At 32.9% G+C, this 23,234-nt stretch overlaps 1 non-coding gene across 1 annotated transcript; it reads left to right on the top strand.

Annotated features, from left to right (window-relative positions):
• Positions 1–12,904: 12,904 nt before the first annotated feature.
• Positions 12,905–13,008, top strand: LOC112095490. Its single transcript, XR_002903863.1, has one exon. It is a non-coding gene; the product is annotated as a small nucleolar RNA R71 (small nucleolar RNA).
• The last annotated feature ends 10,226 nt before the right edge of the window (positions 13,009–23,234 follow it).

Here is a 23,234-nt window from a genome sequence, read left to right as displayed (position 1 = left end):
GCCGGCAAGTTGTAACATAAGGCACTTTCTTTGAATTCTTTCGAACCCTGCATCTGCGGCCAGTCTCTATTGTCCGTAACAAATTGCTCCTTAATAGTAACAAGATTATCGTTACATATAATACGTTTTTCATAACTTACATAATTGCAAGAAAACATTAGGTAATTAGACTATGAAACAACTCATACTACTGCACATTTTTTACTATGCATGTAATGAGCTGGTGGCACATGTGAAAATAAAGTAATTTTAACACATAATAAGATAAGCTAATATTCTTCAATAACAAAATTAAGAAGAGAAAGATAGAACATAAATACCGCCTTGATCAATAAATAAATTATTCACTGGCAACAAGTAAAGTTGATCCAAAGAAATATTTAGAGAGCACAAAAGAGAGATAACGTTTCTATTGTTGAACAAAAAGCCAGCATAGAAGAGATTTAAGAAGTTCGATTTATATATTTTATATTACAATCCTCACGTATAATATGGTATTTATTCATCCATTAGGATGGTATGATTTTAATTTTTTTTTCAAATTACTTAATTAATCAACCCACCTTCAAATTAAAACTGTCAACACATCAGCTGGGAGAAAATCTCTTAGGCTATTATTAAGAAAACGTAGAATTACTCTGTCATATAAACACCCTTAACGGTAAAAAAGCAAATGGTGAAGCTATTTACACTTTAAAAAATGCTTAGAATACTCTGGTATTTTATACACTCATCTAATAATTTTTAAAAAATATTTTTACTAGGTACACTTTTTAAAACACTAAAAAAATCCTCACTTAGTCCCTTTAAATTAATGATACTAGAATTGAGTTGAGTGATGTTGGATTTGAATCAAGACGAAACTAAACAAATCTTGTTACGACGATTCACTTGATCTAAAATCTTTTCTTTTGTTCGATTCTCCTTAGATAGGAGTGGACAAATTCGAGTTCGGATCAATTAGATCAAGTTTCGGATTATTTGGGTTAGAAAAAAAAATAATTGAACTTGTAATCCTATCTGAATTTAGTTCGGATTGGATCAGATCGAAGCAAAAAATCAAATTGAGTTTGAATCGGATCAGCTCATGATTGCACGCATATTGGGTCGGGTTCGGGTTAAAATTGGATTCAAGTCAATTAGAATGGATTTGGATAATGTTCGGATTAGGTGTAATTTTTTTGTTTATTTCAAGTATTTTTACAAATTATTTTAAAAATAAATAAATATCACAATTTAGTATTCAGACAATTAGTTTGTTAGGCAAACTTTTTATTTTCTGAATACCACAACTCGTAGTAAAAAGATCACAAATTGATGGGTTCAGCATATACTTGTAAGTAAAGGTAGAAAGTTTTACCGTTGATAGATCTTATGTGCCTCGAACGCACTTGATCCGAGATGCAGAATGTGTACTCTGTGTTAAGTCCATTATTTATAAAGTTGGCATCTTATGGCAAGTCTAGTTAAATTGAATTTTATTTATTGCATATCTTGTAATATGGTTAATTTATTAATTCCTTAATTTAGTGAGATTCCAATTTATTAGGAATATTTATTTCCAAATTTAATTAGATCTCTAATTTAGAAAGTCTATTAATGATGGGATTCTATAATTGACTCATGAGATCTATTTAGAGAAAGAAGTTGGTTCAAACAGAAAGTTCATCAAATGCTCTAGATATTTCTTGGGAGACAAGCAAGTCAAGAAGATCATATTTATTCCTATTCAGATTCATTTGAATTATAAGAGAAAAGAAACTCTTATTTGAAAAGAATCTAATTCTTTTAAGACTTACTATTTTGGTGAAACCCTAATGCCTATGTAAAGAGAGATATTTCACAATTGAAGGTACACACAACACAGAGCATAAAGCAGAGAAGCAAAATTCGGCCTCCTCCCTAGAGAATCTGGATTTGGTGCATAATTGTTGTGCAAATTTTATTGAACTCGCAAGTGCACGAATTTATTGTAAAATAGATTAATGGTGACGAGTGTTGATCCCACGAGTAGGTAGATTTTAATTATATGTAGAATTAACTTTGTATGAGGGTAGTTGGATTTGTGGTGAAAGTGATTTAGATTATCCTAAAATTAGAATTGAAATAGCGAGAATAAATTGAAGAGAAATCTATTGAAATGACGTACTTGAGTATCTGGATCCGTATCAACATGCACCATGGGCTAAATATTCCTTATTAATGTCAATTAAATCATGAGGGGGGAATCCACACATCATGAACCACAATCTAATTAATATGGTGCTAAGGGCTTATCATGTCAAATAATAATAACCTTGTACTAGGGAGCCGGTGAAATCAGGGTGGTATCTAGACAAGACTATTATTATTTGTCGACGAGAAGTCAAAACATCCACAAAAACTAAAGGGGAAGAGAAAGTAGATTTACCAATTAAAGCCCATGACACATGTTGAGACTTCACCTTCAACCTAAGCTTGAAAGAAAATTAGCTACTCATAATTGAACTAGGGGCAAAATGCAAATTCATTAAAATACGTAGAAAATACAAGATGGAGAAGGAATTACAGAAAATGGAGCCCAAAAATGGATTCAGAGATATCAAATTAGGAGGGGAGGTCCCGTTTTTATAGATACATTGAGTAAATCATGGCCATCGGATTAAAAACACTTTGGACGCTTAGGATTGCGCCACGTTATCAGTCAACAGTACGCAGTTTGAACAGCCAACTGGCTTGAACAGTGACACGGTTTGGTTGAAAATAATCCTGTGTATATGCATGTACCTTACGCGCAATTTTTGGTCCACTAACATGCTGCCACGTCACCGATCAACAGTGTATATAAATTTTGTCCAATAAAATCGTGACACCTCATCAGTCAATGTCACGTCATCATTTCGTATGTGTGAACAGTGTCATGAACAGTAACATGGACAATATCGTACATGTGAACAGTGATATTTTTCCTTTTATGCTCCTCCTAAGGTTTTTTACTATCCTGAGTTCAAAAGTGATGTCCATTTTGCCGTCTGATTTCTCGTTCATTGTGAAATGACCATGATGCCCCTAAAATACATAAAATACTTACTTAAAATAAAACACACGTAATTAAATCACAAGAAGCTTAAATACATAAAAGTAAGGGTATTAGTAAGACTTGAAATGTAAAATGACGATTTTCTCCTTTATAAATATATATTTTCTAACACTCAACAATAATGTTGTGTTGATTTATTTATTTATCTTCTTTTCATCTCAGTAGTGAGTTTATGTGGATCTTGGATCACCTGACATTGAAGAATAGAAGAATTGTTAGTAATCACTTTGTGAAGTGCCTTGAGGATCGTGAATCAAGAGGGATAGCAATTATTCAAGAGAAGCAGATTCAGTCTAAGGTTGAGTAAACTGTATGGTGATAAACTGTAAGTGAGAGTTTTAAGTTTGGTAAATCCATACGTTGTAACATCTCAACAAAGGAGGGGACTTGTAAGGTGGATTTCACCTATTATTGTTATTTATTTATTTATTTATTTAATAACATTTTCTTTTTTGCTTTTGTTTGGCACAACTTCACTGAACAAAATAATTATTTACATTTTTCTCAAACATAAATAGGTGATGGAACTTGTAAAATATCGGGTAATACTCCAAATCGGAGTGGGTCAAGATGATAAGTTTGACAAAGAAAAGGTTTTTTTTTTTAAAGGCTCAAAGGGTTAATTATGGATATTTCATAAAAGGGATGGCTAGAAAGGCTCAAACGGATCAAAGATGGCTTTTCCATCGTCTTTTAGGGCTCTAAATAATCTTCCATATCTACTAGTTAGATGGGCCTCCAGATGTAGTAACACACATTTTTTTTTCTTTTTTTTTTTAATTTTACAACTTTTTTTAAGGGTCACTCAAAAGAAATCTAGAGATTGTGTATAAAATAATAAACTACTAAGCTATATGAAGAATGGGCAAAAGGGTTACTCTCCAAGAAAAATGATACGCTCAAAAACTCACTTGGTATTTATTATGACATGTTCATTCCTTCAAGCAACTCATATTTGTCTCCGATATCAACATGTAGAGTAGCAAACATTGCGTAACATCACTTAAGACCAAAGATAATACAAATATTAAAATTTGAAATTCATCATGTCATCCAATGTTAAAACAAATCACACAATTTTTTTTTCAAACAACATTCTACCCCCCAACTTATTCTAAACATGAAAAGAAAATATGCATGCAGAAATGTGAAAATAATGCAGAAAAACTAATTAGAAAAGTTACACTTAAAATGATAGAAAAATAAAATGGTTTTTTTTTAACTAAGAAGATGCGTTTCTAGAGGCACTACACTCCATATTCAGCCATCTTCGACTCAAAAATTTGAAAATGTATATTTATAAAGGAGAAATTAAAAAGAAGAAGTAAAAAAAAATGAATATCAAAGCTTAATAAAGAAAAAGAAAATGTCTGAAATTTTTTTTTAACGAAGAATATGCGTTTCTAGAGTAACTACACTCCATATTCAACCATCTTCAACACAAAAAGTTAGCAACAGTTAGTTTCTACAACAAAAAATTAGTACAAACTGAACCAAGATTGAAGCATTCCACAATTGTCAACTATTCCCTCTCCCCAACTAGAACGAAATATTATTCTCAATGTTTTAAAGGAAAGAAGTAGAGTTTAGAAGACATTACATGGGTGGTGCAACATAGAAGAAAATATTTACAAACAGAGAATTAAATCTAATTTGTACTTCTTACTGCAGTTACTGTTACCATCATTATTTGGAGACTCCAACACCAGGGTTCTTGAATCTGGCTCTGGTTTATAAGCTTGTAACAGATCAAGTAGCTCATTAGCAGTGTGAGCATAAATAAAAAGCTTTTTCGCTGTGGAAAGAATGAAATAGTTTTTTATTGCATGGTTAAGAAATGCGATGAAGTCATCATAAAAGTTATTGACATTTAACAAACCGATAGGTTTCTGGTGAATGTGCAGATGGGCCCAAGATGCTAGTGTGATAAATGCCTCTAGTGTTGCAAGATCTCCTGGAAGGAAAATAAAAGCATCAGCATGATTAAGCATTTCAGTTATTCTTTCTTGCATACCTGAGACGACTAACTCTTCTCCAGCTGGTGAGTCAGACAAACTGTCCAAAGGTTTTAGGGTTCTTGGGATGATACCTAACACTTGGCTTCCTCTGACAAAAGCAGCTTTTGAGACCAATTTTGATAACCCTCGGTTACCTCCTCCATACACCAAGTGTAATTTATGGCTACTTCAACAAACTCTTTATGTTTGCTATAGTAAAATCCAGAAAGCACACAAATATTCTTGAATTGTTTATTGGGAGTAGCTGCCATTGGGATACTTCTCAAAAATAATTTGTTAGTGCTTGACAAAAAAACATATTTAATAATCTTGGTGACAGTGGGTCACAGCTGTGTATGAGGTAGCATGTCAGTATCAAATAACACGTAAAGCACATGGCTCGCAAGTCAAAAAGGAAATAGTAAAAAGGAAAAAGTAAACAGTGATAGAATAAAATTATTAAAGACAATAATACAAATGATAAAACAATAGTGAAATAAAACAACAGTGAAGTAAAAGGATATTTACAGGTAGTTGCGACTGTGGCTCACATCTTCCTCTGGTTTTACGTTCAGAAATGGCTTGAACGCCCTCTATGGGTCGAGGATGGACTTCCCATCCAATTTTCTTATAAACTGGCAAACATGGTCGTTTATAGTCAGATTTCCGAGACTATATCGTGCATGGTCTTTCTGGAATAATGGCCATAACTGGAGAATCGCTCCTTGCACATATCCACTGGGATGCATTTCAAGAGACAAAAGGATATCATCCAATGACTCTTTATTCAAGCCAACCCTAATGAATTGAATCTTATCTTCCCTATTATCAGACATCATTCCTAAAGAACATGGTTTTTTATTGCAACTCATTCTTACACACTTATGATAAGCAATAAAAATCCTTCGAGCTCTTCGTTTTCTTGCATAATTTCCTTTACCACAACTAAGCATGTATGCAATAAATTTTGGAGGTAACTCACCTGTCAATCGTACTTTAGCCTCGATTAACCAACAGATGTCAGCAGTTATGTTATTCCTCATGAACAATCGCATGCGTTCAGACCGAGCTTTATAGATTGTAAAGAGGGCATTCTGAGAAAAGTGAAAGGAATCGATTGTGAAGCTTTGCTAGAATCTCGTTTCTGTCCATACATTTGCCTCATAATATCAGTTATTATGGGAAACTGAAGTAACCAACTTGACTGTTACGGAGTACCGTTATCCGCAACTTTACTGGGGTAACAAACTAAAGCACACAAACAGAAAAACAAATTAAAACACACAAAGAAAATTAAAATCGTCCTCTTATTGAATTTACCTCAAGCTCCAACTGGATGTTGTACACACTTCTCTCAATGTCTCTGAATTGACTTTCTAAATCCTCAACATAGGATATTAACTCTGGTGGTTGCAGAGCTCAAATACGATGTGTTTTACAAAATTGAATCTGCCTTTTGAGATGAGATTTTACACGTTGAAGTGATTTAAGAATATCCAGGAGGAACTGTTTAGCTATAGCACTCATGATTAACAATGATAAGAGAAAACTTAATAGTTAAATAAACACACTTATGCAAAAATAATTTCAATTAGCAAAAGAATAATAAAAAAAAGAAAAAATCAAATCACTGAAAAAAAAGAAAAAAAACTCAATTCAAATCCGGTGGGTCACTTAAAATTATTTCAGTGTCCTCTTCATGTGGTTGGTACTCTAGATTTTGCTTTAATGTTTGACCATTAACTTTAAATGTGACACCATTCTTTGGGTCCTTAATTTCAATTGCCCCATGCGGAAAAACAGTATGAACAATAAAGGGGCCAGACCATCGAGAGCGTAACTTACCTGGGAATAGGTGCAAGCAAGAATTGAATAAAAGCACTTTCTGACCTGGAGTGAAAGATTTTCTCATAATTTGCTTGTCATGGAAGACTTTCATTCGCTGCTTGTAAATTTTCGCATTTTCGTATGCATCATTGCGAATTTCTCCAAGTTTCGCCAATTGTAATCTTCTTTCTGAGCTAGCTTGCTGCATGTCAAAGTTGAATTTCTTGATGGCCCAATATGCACGATGCTCGAGTTCCATAGATAGGTGGCAAGCTTTTCCATATACTAGCCTGTAGGGTGACATCCCAATCGGGGTCTTGAAAGTCGTTCTATATGCCCATAATGCATCATCAAGTCTTAATGACCAATCTTTTATGTCCGGCCTCACCGTCTTTTCTAATATGTGCTTTATTTCTCGATTAGAGTTCTCAACTTAGCCACTGGTTTACAGATGATATGGAGTCGCCACTTTGTGAGTGATTGAATACTTTGTCAAAAGAGTTTTGAATGCTTTGTTACAAAAGTGGGCACCACCATCACTGATTATTGCTCGAGGGAATCCAAAGCGTGAAACAATGTTGCTTTTCAAAAATCATATCACCACCTTGTGATCATTGGTTCTACACGGAATTGCTTCTACCCATTTCGATATGTAGTCAACAGCAACCAATATATATTAATGACCAAAAGAAAAAGGAAAAGGTCTCATGAAGTCGATACCCCATACGTCAAAAATATCAACCACTAAAATTAGATTAGTGGCATCATGTTCCTTCGTGTAATGCTCCCCATTCGTTGACACCTATCACATGAAGAGCAAAAGGTATAAGCATCTCGAAATATAGTTGGCCAATAAAAACCACATTGTAAAACTTTTGCAGCTGTTTTCTTAGCACTGAAATGTCCTCCACAAGCTTGTTCATGGCAGAATGAAAGAATAGTCTGAATTTCATTTTCTGGGACACATTTTCTAACAATTTGATCTGCACAATCCTTGAATAAATACGGGCCATCCCAAAAGAAATTCTTTATTTCTGCAAAAAATTTGGCCTTGTCTTGCTTGGTCTAATGCTCTAGAAGTTGACCTATAACAAGATAATTCACAATGTCAGCATACCATGGTAATACTTCCACACTCATCAATTGTTCATCTGGAAATGACTCATTCAATGTTAATGGTTCTGTAATTGTGTCAAAATGGAGACGAGAGAGATGGTCAGCCACAACATTCTCTGTGCCTTTCTTATCTTTAAATTTCAAGTCGAACTCCTGCAAAAGTAACACCCGACGAATTAGTCTAGCTTTTGCATCTTTCTTTGTGAGAAGATATTTAAGAGCAGCATGATCTGTGAACACAATTATTTTACAACCAATGAGATAATATCGAAATTTTTCCAATGCAAACACTACTACTAACATTTCTTTTTTCAGTAGTTAAATAGTTCAATTGTGCATCATTCAATGTCATACTAGCATAGTAAATAACATGGGGAATTTGATCAAATCTTTGTCCTAAAACTGCTCCTACTATATAATCAGATGCATCACACATGAGCTCAAATAGTAAGCTCCAATTTGGGGGCTGAATGATGGGTGATGATGTCAACAACTGCTTTAATTTTTCAAATGCCACAAAACATAAATCATCAAAGATAAAAGCTACATCCTTAATAAGTAGATTGCATAAGGGTTTAGAAACTTTGCTAAAATCTTTAATGAAACGTCGATAAAAACCAGCATACCTAAGGAAAGATCTTACTTCTCTGACTGTTTTAGGTTGAGGAAGATTGGAAATGAGATCCACCTTGGCTTTGTCAACCTCAATACATTTGCTCGAAATAATGTGATCGAGAACAATACCTTGTTTTACCATAAAATGACACTTCTCACAATTTAAGATTAAGTTCTTCTCGATACATCTCTGCAGAACTAGTGTTAGATGATGTAAACATTGATCAAACGAGTCACCAAAGACAGAAAATTCATCCATAAAGACTTCAAGGAATCGTTCAACCATATCAGAAAAAATATTCAACATGCATCGTTGAAATGTAGCAGGTGCATTACATAATCCAAATGTCATCCTCCTATATGCAAATGTGCCAAAAGGGCAAGTGAAAGTGGTTTTCTCTTGATCGTTTGGTGCTATAGGGATCTGAGTGTATCCTGAGTAGCCATCTAGAAAGCAATGAAATTCATGGCCTGCTAATCTATCAAGCATTTGATCAATATATAGTAAAGGAAAATGGTCTTTACGTGTGATAGAATTTAATTTTCTATAATCAATGCATACACGTCATCCTGTAGTTACTCTAGTGGGTATCAATTCATTATCAGCATTGGTAACTACTATGACTCCTGACTTTTTGGGGACAACTTGCACAGGACTAACTCATGAACTATCAGAAATAGAGTAAATGATACCTGCATCTAATAACTTAAGGACTTCAGTTCTAACAACTTCTTTCATATTAGGATTTAACCGACGTTGCATTTCCCTAGTAGGTTTAGCATTTTCATCAAGGTGAATGTAATGCATGCAGTCTACTGGGTTTATACATTTTATGTCCGTTTTGGCCCATCCTAATGCTCCTTTATGCTCTTTTAAAATATCCAACAACTTACCTTTTTGTTCGTCATTTAGGGATGATGAGATGATTATCGGTAGAGTGCTTTCTTCTCCCAAAAATGCATATTCCAATATGTTGGGTAATGGTTTGAGCTCGAGTTTCGATGGTGATTTTGATGATGGGATGAGTTTCTTCTCTGATGGTGCTAGTTGTTCAACTCTTGACTTCCATTTATTAGTGTCCATGGATTGTGCTAAGTCAAGTAGGGCGTTGACCTCATCGACTGATCTGTCAATATCAAAATTCAAATCAAAGTGAGTTAAGCATGTTTGTAAAGGGTCATCATTAAGGTTTGAAAGAAAAGTGTCATCAACTAATACTTTAATTAAATTCACTTCAACAATTCCATCATCTGCATTATGAGGTTGTTTGGCAATGTTGAAGATGTTCAGCTCCATAGTCATATTGCTGAAGAACAACTGCATATTTCCAGTCCTACATTGAATGTGAGCATCCGCAGTTGCCAATAAAGGTCGGCCTAGAATAATGGGGATGTGCTTCCTTGAATCCTATATTGGTTGAGTGTCAATTACAATGAAATCAACAGAAAAATAAAACTTGTCTACCTGGATAAGCACGTCCTCCAGAGTACCACGAGGTATTTTCGTGGACCGATCTGTAAGCTATAACACCACTGGCGTTTGGTGTAATTCTCCCAGTCCAAGTTTCACAAATACTGAGTAAGGCAACAAATTTACACTAGCTCCTAAATCCAACAAAGCATTCTCAATTGTGTGGTTCCCTATACTACATGAGATAGTGAGGGAGCCTGAGTCTTTGCATTTTAGAAGAATTTTGTGTTGGAGTATAGAACTAACGCTTTCTGTTAAAAATGTCTTATTTTAAACATGAATATTTCTCTTTTTAGTACAAAGGTCTTTAAAAAACTTGGCATAAGATGGAACTTGTTTTATAGCATCAAGCAAAGGAATGTTAACACTTACCGGTTTGAAGATTTCAAGAATCTCACCTGTGGATTTTTCCTTCTTTTCTTTAGCTAACCTCTGAGGAAATGGAGCTTTGGGAACATATTCTCGTGGGTTGGTTTCTTTTTTCTTTTCCAATGGTGAGTCATCAACATTCACAGGTACAATTTGATTTTCTTTTGTCACCGACATCTCCACTTTGTTGTCGACTTCTTTTCCTTTTCGTAAGGTCATGACTGCTTTGACCTCTCCATGCTGCTGTGGTGAACTGATACTTGCTTCATGTACTCCTTTAGGATTAGGCACTGGTTGACTTGGAAACTTGCCTTTCTCAACATTCATTGCCAAGGTCTGAACTGAAGAACCAAGTTGTTCCACCATCTTCTCGAGGCTTGAAACTGATTGGGCTTGTGAGTTGAAGCCTGCTCTTATCTCATTTCGTAATTCATCAATGGTGCGGTTCTGTTGCTCGATCGTGGAGTGAGTAACATTCTTGAAATTCTGGAATGAATCCTCCCATGGTCTGGGTTGAGAGTAGTTCTAGTTCTGATTGTATGGTCTAAATTAGAGGTGTTCGCGGATCGGATTTTACGGATTGGACATCAATCCATATCCGATCCATGATTTTGCGGATTATAATTTTTCAATCCAATCCAATCCACAGATTGATAAAATTCAATCTAAATCCAATCCATACATCTGCGGATCGGATGCAGATTTGACTCAATCCATATCCAATCCATACGTCTGTGGATCGGATGCGGATTTGACTCAATCCATATCCAATCCACCATTTTGCGCATTAGTTTTCGAATTAAAATTTTTTAGTTCTCTCCAACTAATGAAATAAAAAAAATCTAATATAAAATTAATTTTGCTACCAATTAAATTTAAAATTGAATAAAATTTAAATAAATTAATTATTTAAATAAAGCTAAAATAATACATTTAAAGTTTCAAAATATAACACACCGAGACTAATTATTCAAATAAGGCTACAATAATACGTTTAAAGTTTCAAAATATAACACACCAAGCTTAATTGTTCAAATAAAGTTACAATAATACGTTAATATAACACCAAAATTAATTGTTCAAATAAAGCCACAATTAATTAAAATGGCGAAGTTTCGGAAACCAATCACAGTCTGATCCTTCACCAGGGCTGTTGCGCCTGTCGAAAGGTGGTGATTACGGAGCCGTCCACAATGGGAACCAGGAGAAGTCGTACGGGTGGCGATCTTGAAGGTTGTGATAGTGAAGTTGTTCAGCTGGAACCAGTGAATGTGAAGTGGCTCGATGGACTTGGGAAAGAAGATGGCTTGCTCTCGCCGGAATCGCGCGGCCGATGTCCTTCAAATCGGTGTCGAGAGTGTATCCAACCAGTATTGATGTTGCTAGTGTGTGTGACGACGGGGAAACTTAGGGTTTTTTGTTTGTAAATTATTGGTGACTTGGAGTCATGTTACTTTGCTTTTAGGTGACTTTGCAAATTGTTAGTGATTTAGCGTTATGTTATTTTACTTTTGCTAGTGCGTGTGACTTTGTTTTTTTTTTGTTTTACAATTTTTACAAGTTATATTTGTATATTTGATTATTTAATTATTTTTCATTTTATATTATTATTGGGTAATGGCTAAGATATGTTATAGTGCTTATGTAACTATGTAATGTCACATTTATAATTTTTTTAATTAAATTTATAATAATTTTTTAATTATATATATATATATATATTTATTTATTTATATTTTTATGGATTCACGGATTTCTGCAGATTTACAGAAATAAATCCATATCCAATCCATCGACTGCAGATTTTTAAATTTTCAATTCACATCCAATCTACGAATCGGATTTATATGGATCGGATTGAGCGGATCAGACGGATTGAGCGGATCGGATTGGATTCTGAACACCCCTAATCTAAATGGTGGCTGAGAGGCTTGAGGAATTTGAGGAATTGGTTGCACTGGTGGAGCTGGAGCTGCTAGTCCATTCTGTTGGAATCCTTGAGACCATGAAAAATTGGGGTGGTCTCTCCATCCAGGGTTATATGTGTTGGAGAATGGGTTGTAATTTGATGGTTTTCTCATTACACCTATGGCATTGGCTTGATCTGAGTATGAGTCATGGTCATGTGGTTCTGTTGATTTAGCAGTCGTTAACGATGCTATTTGTCGAGAAAGACCTTCAATTATCGCTTTGACTTCTTTAATTTCTGAACTTGACTCGCCAATGTGAACCTCATTCACTCCCTTAATTCTTTTAATATTCCTGAGTGATTGACTCCGTTGTTGGGAATTATCCGCTTGTCGCTGGAAGAATTCTTAAATCTCTTATGCACTTTTTGACATTAGCTCTCCTCCACTTGTTGCCATTAGCTATTCTTGCACATTCGGCAATAATCCTTCCAAAAAATATTGGCATTGGTGTCATTTTTCGTACCTATGATGTGGACACTTCGAGAGTAGCCCATTGAATCGCTCCCATGTTTCGAAGAACTGCTCGTCTTCTCTCTGAGTAAACTCTGAAATTTCTCTGCGAATAGCATTGGTTTTATGCACTGTGAAATATTTATTCAAAAATTTAGTTACCATTTGTTCCCATGACATAATGCTATTAGCAGGCAAAGTATTTAACCATGAACGAGCTATATCCTTTAAAGAAAATGAGAATAATCTAAGTTTAACATCATCGTCTGAAAAATTCTCATATTTAAAAGTTTGACAAATAGCATGAAAATCATTTAGATGATTATATGGGTCCTCATTTTCTAAGCCATAGAATGTTGGGAGACAATTTAGCACACTAGGTTTTAGTTCAAAACTCCTAGCAGCTATATTTAGGTATCTTATGCATAATGTGCTCAAATTAGCTAAGGGACTGAAATAGTCCTTAAATGGCCTCTCTGGTGGTGCTTGTTGTTGTTGCAAATGCATTTCACTTTTATCTTTAATTACAACGTGTTTGTGTGTGCGAAGTATTTTTTCAAGTTCAAGGTCTATAGGCTCAAGATTAGGTAATAATGGCCTTCGACCATGCATGTAATGAATACAAAAAAAATGAGAATAAAATTAATAAAAATAAACAAGAAGGAGAAATTACGGTACTAACCTTATCACGCTCTTAAAACATTTCTATAAAAACACTAAAACAAATACGTGAAATAAATTAACTAAAAATAAATTAATAAGATAAACAAAAATTACAAAGAAAAATAACTTGAAAATTAAATTACAAAACTTTAAAGAAGAGAAAAAGAAAAGAAATTATTACCTCTAAATGCAGATTCACTTTTTTTAATAAAACAAAATACAAGAAAACAAATAAAAGAAATTATTCACAAAAATTAATTCTACGAATTAAAATAACTTACCTCCCCGGCAACGGCGCCAAAAACTTGTTGTGCAAATTTTATTGAACTCGCAAATGCATGAATCTATTGTAGAATAGATTAATGGTGACGAGTGTCGATCCCACGGGAGGTAGATTTTAATTATATGTAGAATTAATTTTGTATGAGGGTGGTTGGATTTGTGGTAAAAGTGACTTAGATTATCCTAAAATTGGAATTGAAATGGCGAGAATAAATTGAAGAGAAATCTACTGAAATGACGTACTTGGATATCTGGATCCGTATCAACATGTACCATAGGCTAAATATTCCTTATTAATGTCAATTAAATCATGAGGCGAAAATTCACACCTCATGAACCACACTCTAATCAACATGGTGCTAATGGCTTATCGTGCCAAATAATAATAACCTTGTACTAGGAAGCTGGTGAAACCAGTGCGGTATTTAGACAAGATTATTATTATTTGTCGATGAGAAATCAAAACATCCGCAAAAACTAGAGGGAAAGAGAAAGTAAATTTACCAATTAAAGCCCATGACATATGTTGAGACTTCACCTTCAACCCAAGCTTGAAAAAAAATTAGCTACTCATAATTGAACTAGGGACAAAATGAGAATTCATTAAAATAAGTAGAAAATACAAGATGGAGAAGGAATTACAAAAAATGGAGCCCAAAAATAGATTCTGAGATATCAAATTAGGGGGGCAGGCCCCGTTTTTATAGATACATTGAGTAAATCATGGTCATCGGACTAAAAACAGTTTAGACGCTTAGGATTGCGCCACATCATCAGTCAACAGTACGCGGTTTGAACAGTGACACGGTTTGGTTGAAAATAATCTTGTGTATATGCATGTACCTTACGCACGATTTTTGGTCCACTAACTTGCTGCCACGTCACCGATCAACAATGTATATAAATTTTGTCCAATAGAATCGTGACACATCATCAGTCAATACCACATCATCGGTCAATGACACGTCATCGTTCCGTATGTGTGAACAGTGTCATGAACAGTAACATGGACAGTATCGTACATGTAAACAGTGACATTTTTCTTTTTATGCTCCTCCTAAGGTTTTCGACTGTCCTGAGTTAAAAAATGATGTCTGTTTTGCCATCTAATTTCTCTTTCATTGTGAAATTATCATGATACCCCTAAAATACATAAAATACTTAATTAAAATAAAACACATGTAATTAAATCACAAGAAGCTTAAATACATAAGTAAAGGTGCTAGTAAGACTTGAAATGTAAAATGACGATTTTCTCCTTTATAAATATACATTTTCTAACACTCAACAATAATGTTGTGTTGATTTATTTATTTATCTTCTTTTCATCTCAGTAGTGAGTCTATGTGGATCTTGAATCACCAGACGTTGAAGAATAGAAGAATTGTTAGTAATCACTTTGTGAAGTGCCTTGAGGATCGTGGATCAAGAGGGGTAGCAATTATTCAAGAGAAGCAGATTCAGTCTAAGGTTGAGTAAACTGTATGGTGATAAACTGTAAGTGAGAGTCTGAAGTTTTGTAAATCCATAGATTGTAACATCTCAACTTAGTGAATTGCTTTTCATCTGGGCGTGGTCTCGTGAATGTAAGATTGATTAATCTGAACCACATAAAAATCTTTGTGTCATTTATTTTCTGTAATTTATTGTGTTTTTGAAAATTTAATATTTTTTATGCGGATGAACAATAACAGTGAACAGTATTTCCGAAAATTAATTAAGTTGTTAATTTTTTATTTTTAATTGCCTACATCTATTTGCGATAGATCTAAATTCTTTTCAATTGGTATCAGAGCGAGACACTAACTGTTTATTTGATGAGATTCTTGGAACCTAGATCTATTTTCTAGGTATGAGTTTGCAAAAAGAGTGAGGCTCTTTGGCTCATCCACTTGCACTAGATGGGACAAATTATGCTTATTGGAAGCAAAGAATAAAAATTTATTTGATAGCTATTGATGAAAAAGTTTGGCAATGCATACTCACAAGAATTACTCCACTTATCATAATTGATGAAGATAGTGTAAAATCTCTAGAGCCAGTCAGAGAATGGACTAAGGATGAACTTGATGCATCTGGATATAAAGAAAAATGACTTAATGTCATTGTTAATGGAGTTGATGTGTTTCAACACCAACTAATTTCTACATGCAAGACAATTAACATTGCTTGGGATATACTCCAAAGTACTTTTGAAGCTGACAATACGGTAAAACATTCTAAACTTCATAAACTTACATCTGATTTTGAAATCCTGAAAATGCATGAACATGAAACCATATCTGAATTTAATTCTAGAATCCTTCCTATGGTTAATGATTTTTTTGCTATTGGAAAAATTATTTCTGAAGAAGAAATTTATAGAAAAATCTTAACATCTACCTATCCTAGATATCATCCTAAAATTTTGGCCATTAAAGAATATGCTAATATGTCTGCTATGACAAAGGGTTCACTTATAGGAAAATTGATGGTCTATAAAACTAATTACTTGAATTTGAATCCCAAGAAAGAAAAATGTATTGCTTTTCAAGTTGAAATAGAGGCTCCTGTCACCAAATCAAGTGAAGATGATAATTCATATTTGTATGTGGATAATTCACTTGCATTCATTGCAAAGAATTTCAAGAAGATGTTAAAAAAAACAACTTTAACAAACCAAAGAAGACTTCTATATCAGTGGGTCTTACGGCTCAAAAATGTTCGTCTAACTCTAATTCTAAATTATTTGATTTTAACAAACTTGAGGGTATTCGATCTAGAGAATGTAGAGGCAGAGGACACATACAAGCACAATATGCTAATACTCTTATGAAAAAGAAAACAATGCAATCCACTTGGAGTGATGATGATTCTAATGATAGCATTGATGAAGAAGACCTTGTTGGGGGACTTGTTGCCCATAATGATGGTAGTAAACATGAATTAAACATCAGAGATGCATCCACATCTAAAGCTTCACACTTAGTTCCTTGCAAGGAAGACACTGATTCCCGTCTTAACATAACTGCGCAACATGTTAATAAGAATAATGATTCAGATAGTGACGTCAGTGACATTGATATAAATGATAAGAAAGCTTTTCATGAAAGCTACAAGATGATGTTCACTAAATGGGAAGTAATCTACAATGAGAATCTGACATTGATGACTCAAGTATCCAATCATTTTGATGATAAGGCGAAACTTGAAAGTCTCTTAAAATGATGAATTCTGGAACTCAAAAGTTAGATCATATCTTGTCAATTGGCAAGTCCAACTCATATCATCAGTCTTGGATATCAAGATGGTAAAGACTCAAATTCTTAAGATACGTTTGTTAAAGCTTCTCAAGTTACAGCTTCTCCACCAATAGTTAAAGTTTCATATCTTCAAAAAGGTAAAGTTGTTGCACATTCCTCACCAGTTCATCAAGGTAAGAACAACATGTTTATTCCCATTTGTCATTGTTGTCATATGAAAAGGAATATAAGACCTAATTGCTTTGAGCTCATTAAATATATGAAAAAGACTATATTCTTAATTATTCTTATGGAAAACCTAGGATGACACCTAAACCTAAGGTTGAGACAAGTGAAAATAAACCTAGAACTACTTGGATGAGAAAGACTGATTATAAAGCTTATGTTTCCTTTATTTCCTTGAGAACTTGCACAACTAATTTTTGGTACTTTGATAGTGGTTGTTCTAGACACATGAAAGGTGATAAAAGTTCCTTGATCAATTATTAAAAAGTTGATCAAAAAAATGTAACTTTTGCTGATGGTGTGAAAAGTCGAATGCTTGGAAAGGGAACTTTGAATGTTGAAGGTTTTTCAAAACTTGACAATGTTCTGCATATAGAAGATCTCAAAGTAAATTTACTCAGCATTAATCAAATTTGTGATCAAAACTTGTTTGCCAACTTTGACATGAATAAATGTCGCGTTCTCAATGTTGATAGAAATTGCATTTTGGAAGGACATCGATCATTTGATCATTGTTATAAATTGACTAGCTCAATTATTTGTCATAAGACCACTCTTGATGAAACAGAATTATGGCATCAAAAGTTGGGTCACTTGAACTACAGATTATTTACTAGAATTGTGAAAACAAGTATTGTAAAAAGAGCTCCAATGCTTAAAAAAAAACCTAGAATATGTGGTTCATTTCAATCTGGAAAATGACAAAAGGTGTCGCATAAAGCCATTCAGGATAGACCTACATCAAATGTGCTATAACTACTTCATATGGACTTTATGGGACCAATGCAGATTGAAAGTTTGGCTGGAAAAAGGTACGCATTTGTGTGTGTAAATGATTTCTCTAGGTATACATGAGTTGACTTTATTAAAGAAAAACCAGATACATTTGATATGTTCATAAAACTATGTGAGAAGATTAAAAATGAACATAATTACAATATTTTCATAATTATGAGTGATTATGAAAGAGAATTTGAAAACTCCATTTTTTAAGAATATTATAATTTACATGGAATTTCACATGAGTTTTCCTCACCTATTACTCCAAAACAAAATGGTGTTGTAGAAAAGAAAAATAGGACCTCGTAGAAATGGCACGAGTGATGTTAAACTCGAAGAAACTTTCAAAGAGATTATGGGCTGAAACACTTAACACTGCCTGCTACACCATTAATCGTGTTTATCTTCGTCCAGGTACTAAGAAAATTCCTTATGAGTTATGTTAATGTAAAAAACCTAAGATAAGTTACTTTCATATTTTTTGGAGTATGTGCTTTATATTGAATGATTACGAACTTCTTGGTAAATTTGATTCAAAAAATGATGAGGTTTTTTTCTTGGTTACTCTAATAATAGTAGAGCATTTCATGTTTATAATATGAGAACTCAAAATATTGTTGAATCTGCAAATGTGGTTATTGATGATTATCAAGATTTTGCAAATTACTCAATTGAAGAAGAGATAATCAGTCTTTTAGAAACACCAAATGTTGTTACAACTACTCCTGAAGTTCGAGTTATTGAGAAATGTCAATCTAGTGAATCTTTTTTGAAAGAAAAAGAACATGTTGAAGAAGATACCTCTTAGGAAACACCAGAGAATGTGAAGGAGAAAGTTTCAAAACTCTAGGCAACCATGGACCTACATGACCCAATCAGAAAGGAACCATCATCAAGAGTTAAGAAAAATCACCAATTTGATCTTATTCCAGGTAATCTTGATGAACAAATGGTCACAAGAAAAAGGTATGTAAATATTGTAAGATTTACTTTATTCATATCTTTAACTGAACCCAAGAATGTTAAGGAAGCTTTAGTTGATGAATTTTGGGTCAAAACTATGCAAGAAGAATTAGAACAATTTGAGCGAAATGATGTATGGATTCTAGTACTTAGACCAAGTCACACTTATGTTATAGGAACCAAATGGATTTTTAAGAACAAAACTGAATGAATTTGGTAATATAGTGAGAAATAAAGATAGGTTGGTTTCACAAGACTACCCACCAATTGAAGGTGTTGACTTTGATCAAACTTTTGCACCTGTTGCTAGACTTGAATTTATTCATTTGCTTTTTTCAGTTGCTTGTTTAATAAGCTTTAAATGATTTCAAATGGATGTCAAGAGTGTCTTTTTTAATGGCATCTTAACTAAAGAAGCCTATGTTGAATAACCTAAAGGTTTTGAAGACCCCCATTTCCCAAACCATGTTTTTAAATTGAAAAAGGCTTTGTATGGTTTAAAGCAAGCTCTTCGAGCTTGGTATGAAAGGTTGACCAAATTTTTGCTTGAAAATGGCTATAAGCGAGGGGGAGTAGATAGAACATTATTTATTAAACAACTTAATCCAGGGATTTTAGTTGTTCAAATCTATGTTGATGATATAGTGTTTGGTTTTACTTTTTCTAATCATGTGCAAGAATTCGTGAGTCAAATAAAAAGGGAATTTGAAATGAGCATAGTGGGAGAATTGACTTACTTTTTGGGTTTGCAAGTAAAACAAATGGAGAATGAAATTTGTGTTAATCAAAGTAAGTATGCCAAGAGCTTAGTTAAGAGGTTTGGCTTAGATTTTGCAAAACACATGAGAACCCCTATGAGTACTAATACCAACTTGATTATTGATTATAGTGGTTCTACTGTTGATCTTAGTCTTTATAAAAGCATGATTGGTAGCTTACTTTATTTAACTGCAAGTAGACCTGACATATGTTCAAGTGTTGGTGTATGTGCTAGGTACCAAGCAAATCCAAAGGAATCACACTTAGCTGCTATCAAATAAATCATGCGTTTTGTCAGTGGAACAATTAATGATGGTATTTCGTATATTAATGACACTAGTTCAAGTCTTGTAGAATATTGTGATGCAGATTGGGCTAGCAATGCTGATGATAGAAAACACACCACTGGAGGATGTTTTTATCTTGAAAATAACTTAGTGTCATGGCATAGTAAGAAACATAATTCAATTTCTCTTTCCACGACTGAAGCTGAATATATTACAGCTGGAAGTTGTTGCACCCAATTGCTCTGGATGAAACAAATGCTTGCAGATTATGGTATGGTTCAGGATACTTTGACTGTGTTTTGTGATAACATAGGTGCTATCAACATTTCTAAAAATCATGTTCAACATTCTAGGACTAAGTATATTGATATTTGTCATCACTTCATTAGAGATTTAGTTGAGAGCAAGATTGTGTCTTTAGAATACATTGATACAGAAAAACAACTTGCAGATATTTTCACAAAAGCTTTAGACTCCAAACGATTTGAATCTTTTTTGCATTTAGATTTAAATCATGCATTTGTACATTAGATATAGGACATCCATTTATGAGTTTTTTTTAATATTATTTTTGTGTTTTGTTTTTAAAAAAAAATTTGATTAATAATTAACAAGCAGTTTTTCATGTTGTTAAAAAATTTGAAGGCCTTAAATAAGTTTTGATTAGAGTTATTTAACATTTCTTCAAAAGCACATGAATGACAATTAGTCTTTACTTTGACTCAATGTTTTGATATTGACATGGTCTTTATTGAGAATATTTAACTTGAGTTATGATTGTTTGTCTTGATTCTTATCTTGTCATAAGACTTCAAATATATACAGACACTATGGTCAGAAATAACTATCTATAACTCTTAAGAGTAAAGCTATTCTTAAATAATTTGAGTCTGCATATCACAAATATGACAGAAGACGAACTACCATGAGAAAAAAGCTACCTTAAGGGTAGAGTGAAAACTCTTAATCGTAGATTTAAAAAAAAAAAGCCTGTCACAATTAAAATGATCAAAAATTAGAGATCAAGATGATAAGGTTAGTTTGACCAATTTTATGTTTCATATTTAAGACTTTGACTGTGAAAATTGATGAATTTTTGGAAAAAAAAAAAAGGTGTTTAGATTGAGTTGTTTGCACACACACACAAAAGCTTAAATTTCTCTAATTTTTACTTATTTGAGGAAATTAGAGTCTTGATTTCATGAATTAATGCTTATGAAAAATTCTCAGAAATTTTTTTCTTGTTCAATTTCATTATTAATGCATTTTTTTTAAATAAAAAAAAATTCATGATGCATGTGCATTCTCATGTTCTTACATGATGATATGTTTTTAGATTTTAAGAGTTACATATTTTTCAACAAAACTCAAAATTTTGTTTTCTAAGTGCATTGACAAGCTTTTGTCCGTCACAATTGAGCATGTTGCATTCTTTCGGTTGTAACTTTGTCTATAGAACTCCAAATTCAGTTCTGTAAAATCCTATGAAAAGCTGATTCAATAATCTTTCAAACAATATAGGGATTGCACTCTAATTCCATTTCATTGATTCCCAGTTGAATTTCAAATTTCACTGCTCTACATTGTGTGTCTGTTTCATCCAATATCATGCATAACACTTCATTTTTGGCATTTTCCTCTATGTTTCTGGCTTGTTTGCATTCGTTTATGTTCTTTTGTTGATCTTGAATGAAATTGCATGCCAAACGTCTTTCCTGTTGCAATCTTTTGGTAAAAGAGGGAGAGTAATTTGTTTTATAAGTTGAAGGATTAATTTCATGTAACTCTTTCATGAAATAATAATCTTCAAAATACTCGTCAAATTATTATAAATCTCAATCCCTATTTATGTAAAAAAAGATTAAAAGAAAAAATTCATCAAAGTTTTTCCTTATCTTTGGAGCAAAAATAAGGATGAGTTGAAGTTTGCAATAATTTAAAAAGTATTTTGAAAATTATCATTTCTCATGTAGGTACCCTAGGTTGGAATGGGTGATTTTGATGAGAATTTATGGGGGTGGCAATGGCAATACACACATAAATACTTGGTGGAATATGAAGGCCCAAAAACCAAAGGTTTAATTTGGTTGGCATTATCATGTTCGAGAAAGATATTTCAGCAAGTTAAGTTTTCAACTACGATTGGATGAAGACATTTTCATGCATATTTGTCGATATGGTCTTGGCCTGTTTAACATATATGGAATTTTTCTTTTTTTTGGAGAAGCCTACATAGAATTCAAATTTGGTCTCTTATATAAAATATTAAAATTAAGAAGCAAAGACAAGATGCAATACAGTTATAACATGAAATAAGCCTATTGAATTAGGCATTACTTGTCATAATATAATATAATATCATTGAATAGCTAATTTATATATAAATTTGGATTCTAACATAAAATATTATCAACTTCGAGTGTGAAATAATTTGAATTATCAATCAAATGTTCCCACACGCAATCAAACAAAATTCAAATAAATAAACACAATTGATTTTGCACGTGATTTGCTTTATTACTTTCATTTTGATTTATTCCAAAAGTCAAGTAACACATAAAGGAAATTTTTGGATTTAACATTTGACTATAAATTGATCAAAATTTTCCACGTGAGAACAAACACCAATATTAATGACTAATTACGAATAATTATGAATCTATAAAGTAAAAAGTTTAAGTGAAGGATCATGCGTACTCCTCGATTGTATAATATGTTCTTTTTTATTATGTATTCCACGAGCACATAATCAAAGAATATATGTAGTGAGCATTACCTTTCAAATGTAGGCATTGAAATAAAGATAAAGGAACAAATAAATATTATAGGGGATTGCCAGTTTTCTCCTTACATAAATTAATATATATCATTTATTTCCTATTGTTTTCACAATGGTTAATAACACTCATGGTAACATAATTTTATAGTATTACCCTTATTTTTAAATATATTTTTTATTCATATTTATTATAAATTGAATAAATAATATAAATGAAAATTAAAATAAAAATTAAAGTATTAAAATAGAAAATATATGTTCTGTGTGAAAAAATTTAACAAAAAGATGTTTTCTTGTACTTTTTGTTAATTTTTTTAATTTTTTATAATAAATATAAATTTTATATTCCCAAAATAAATT

This window comes from Citrus clementina, unplaced genomic scaffold (genome assembly GCF_000493195.1).
Source record: "Citrus clementina cultivar Clemenules unplaced genomic scaffold, Citrus_clementina_v1.0 scaffold_9, whole genome shotgun sequence".
NCBI lineage: Eukaryota > Viridiplantae > Streptophyta > Magnoliopsida > Sapindales > Rutaceae > Citrus > Citrus x clementina.
Note: the sequence above shows the minus strand (reverse complement) of the source record. Positions and strands in the feature narration are given on the sequence as shown.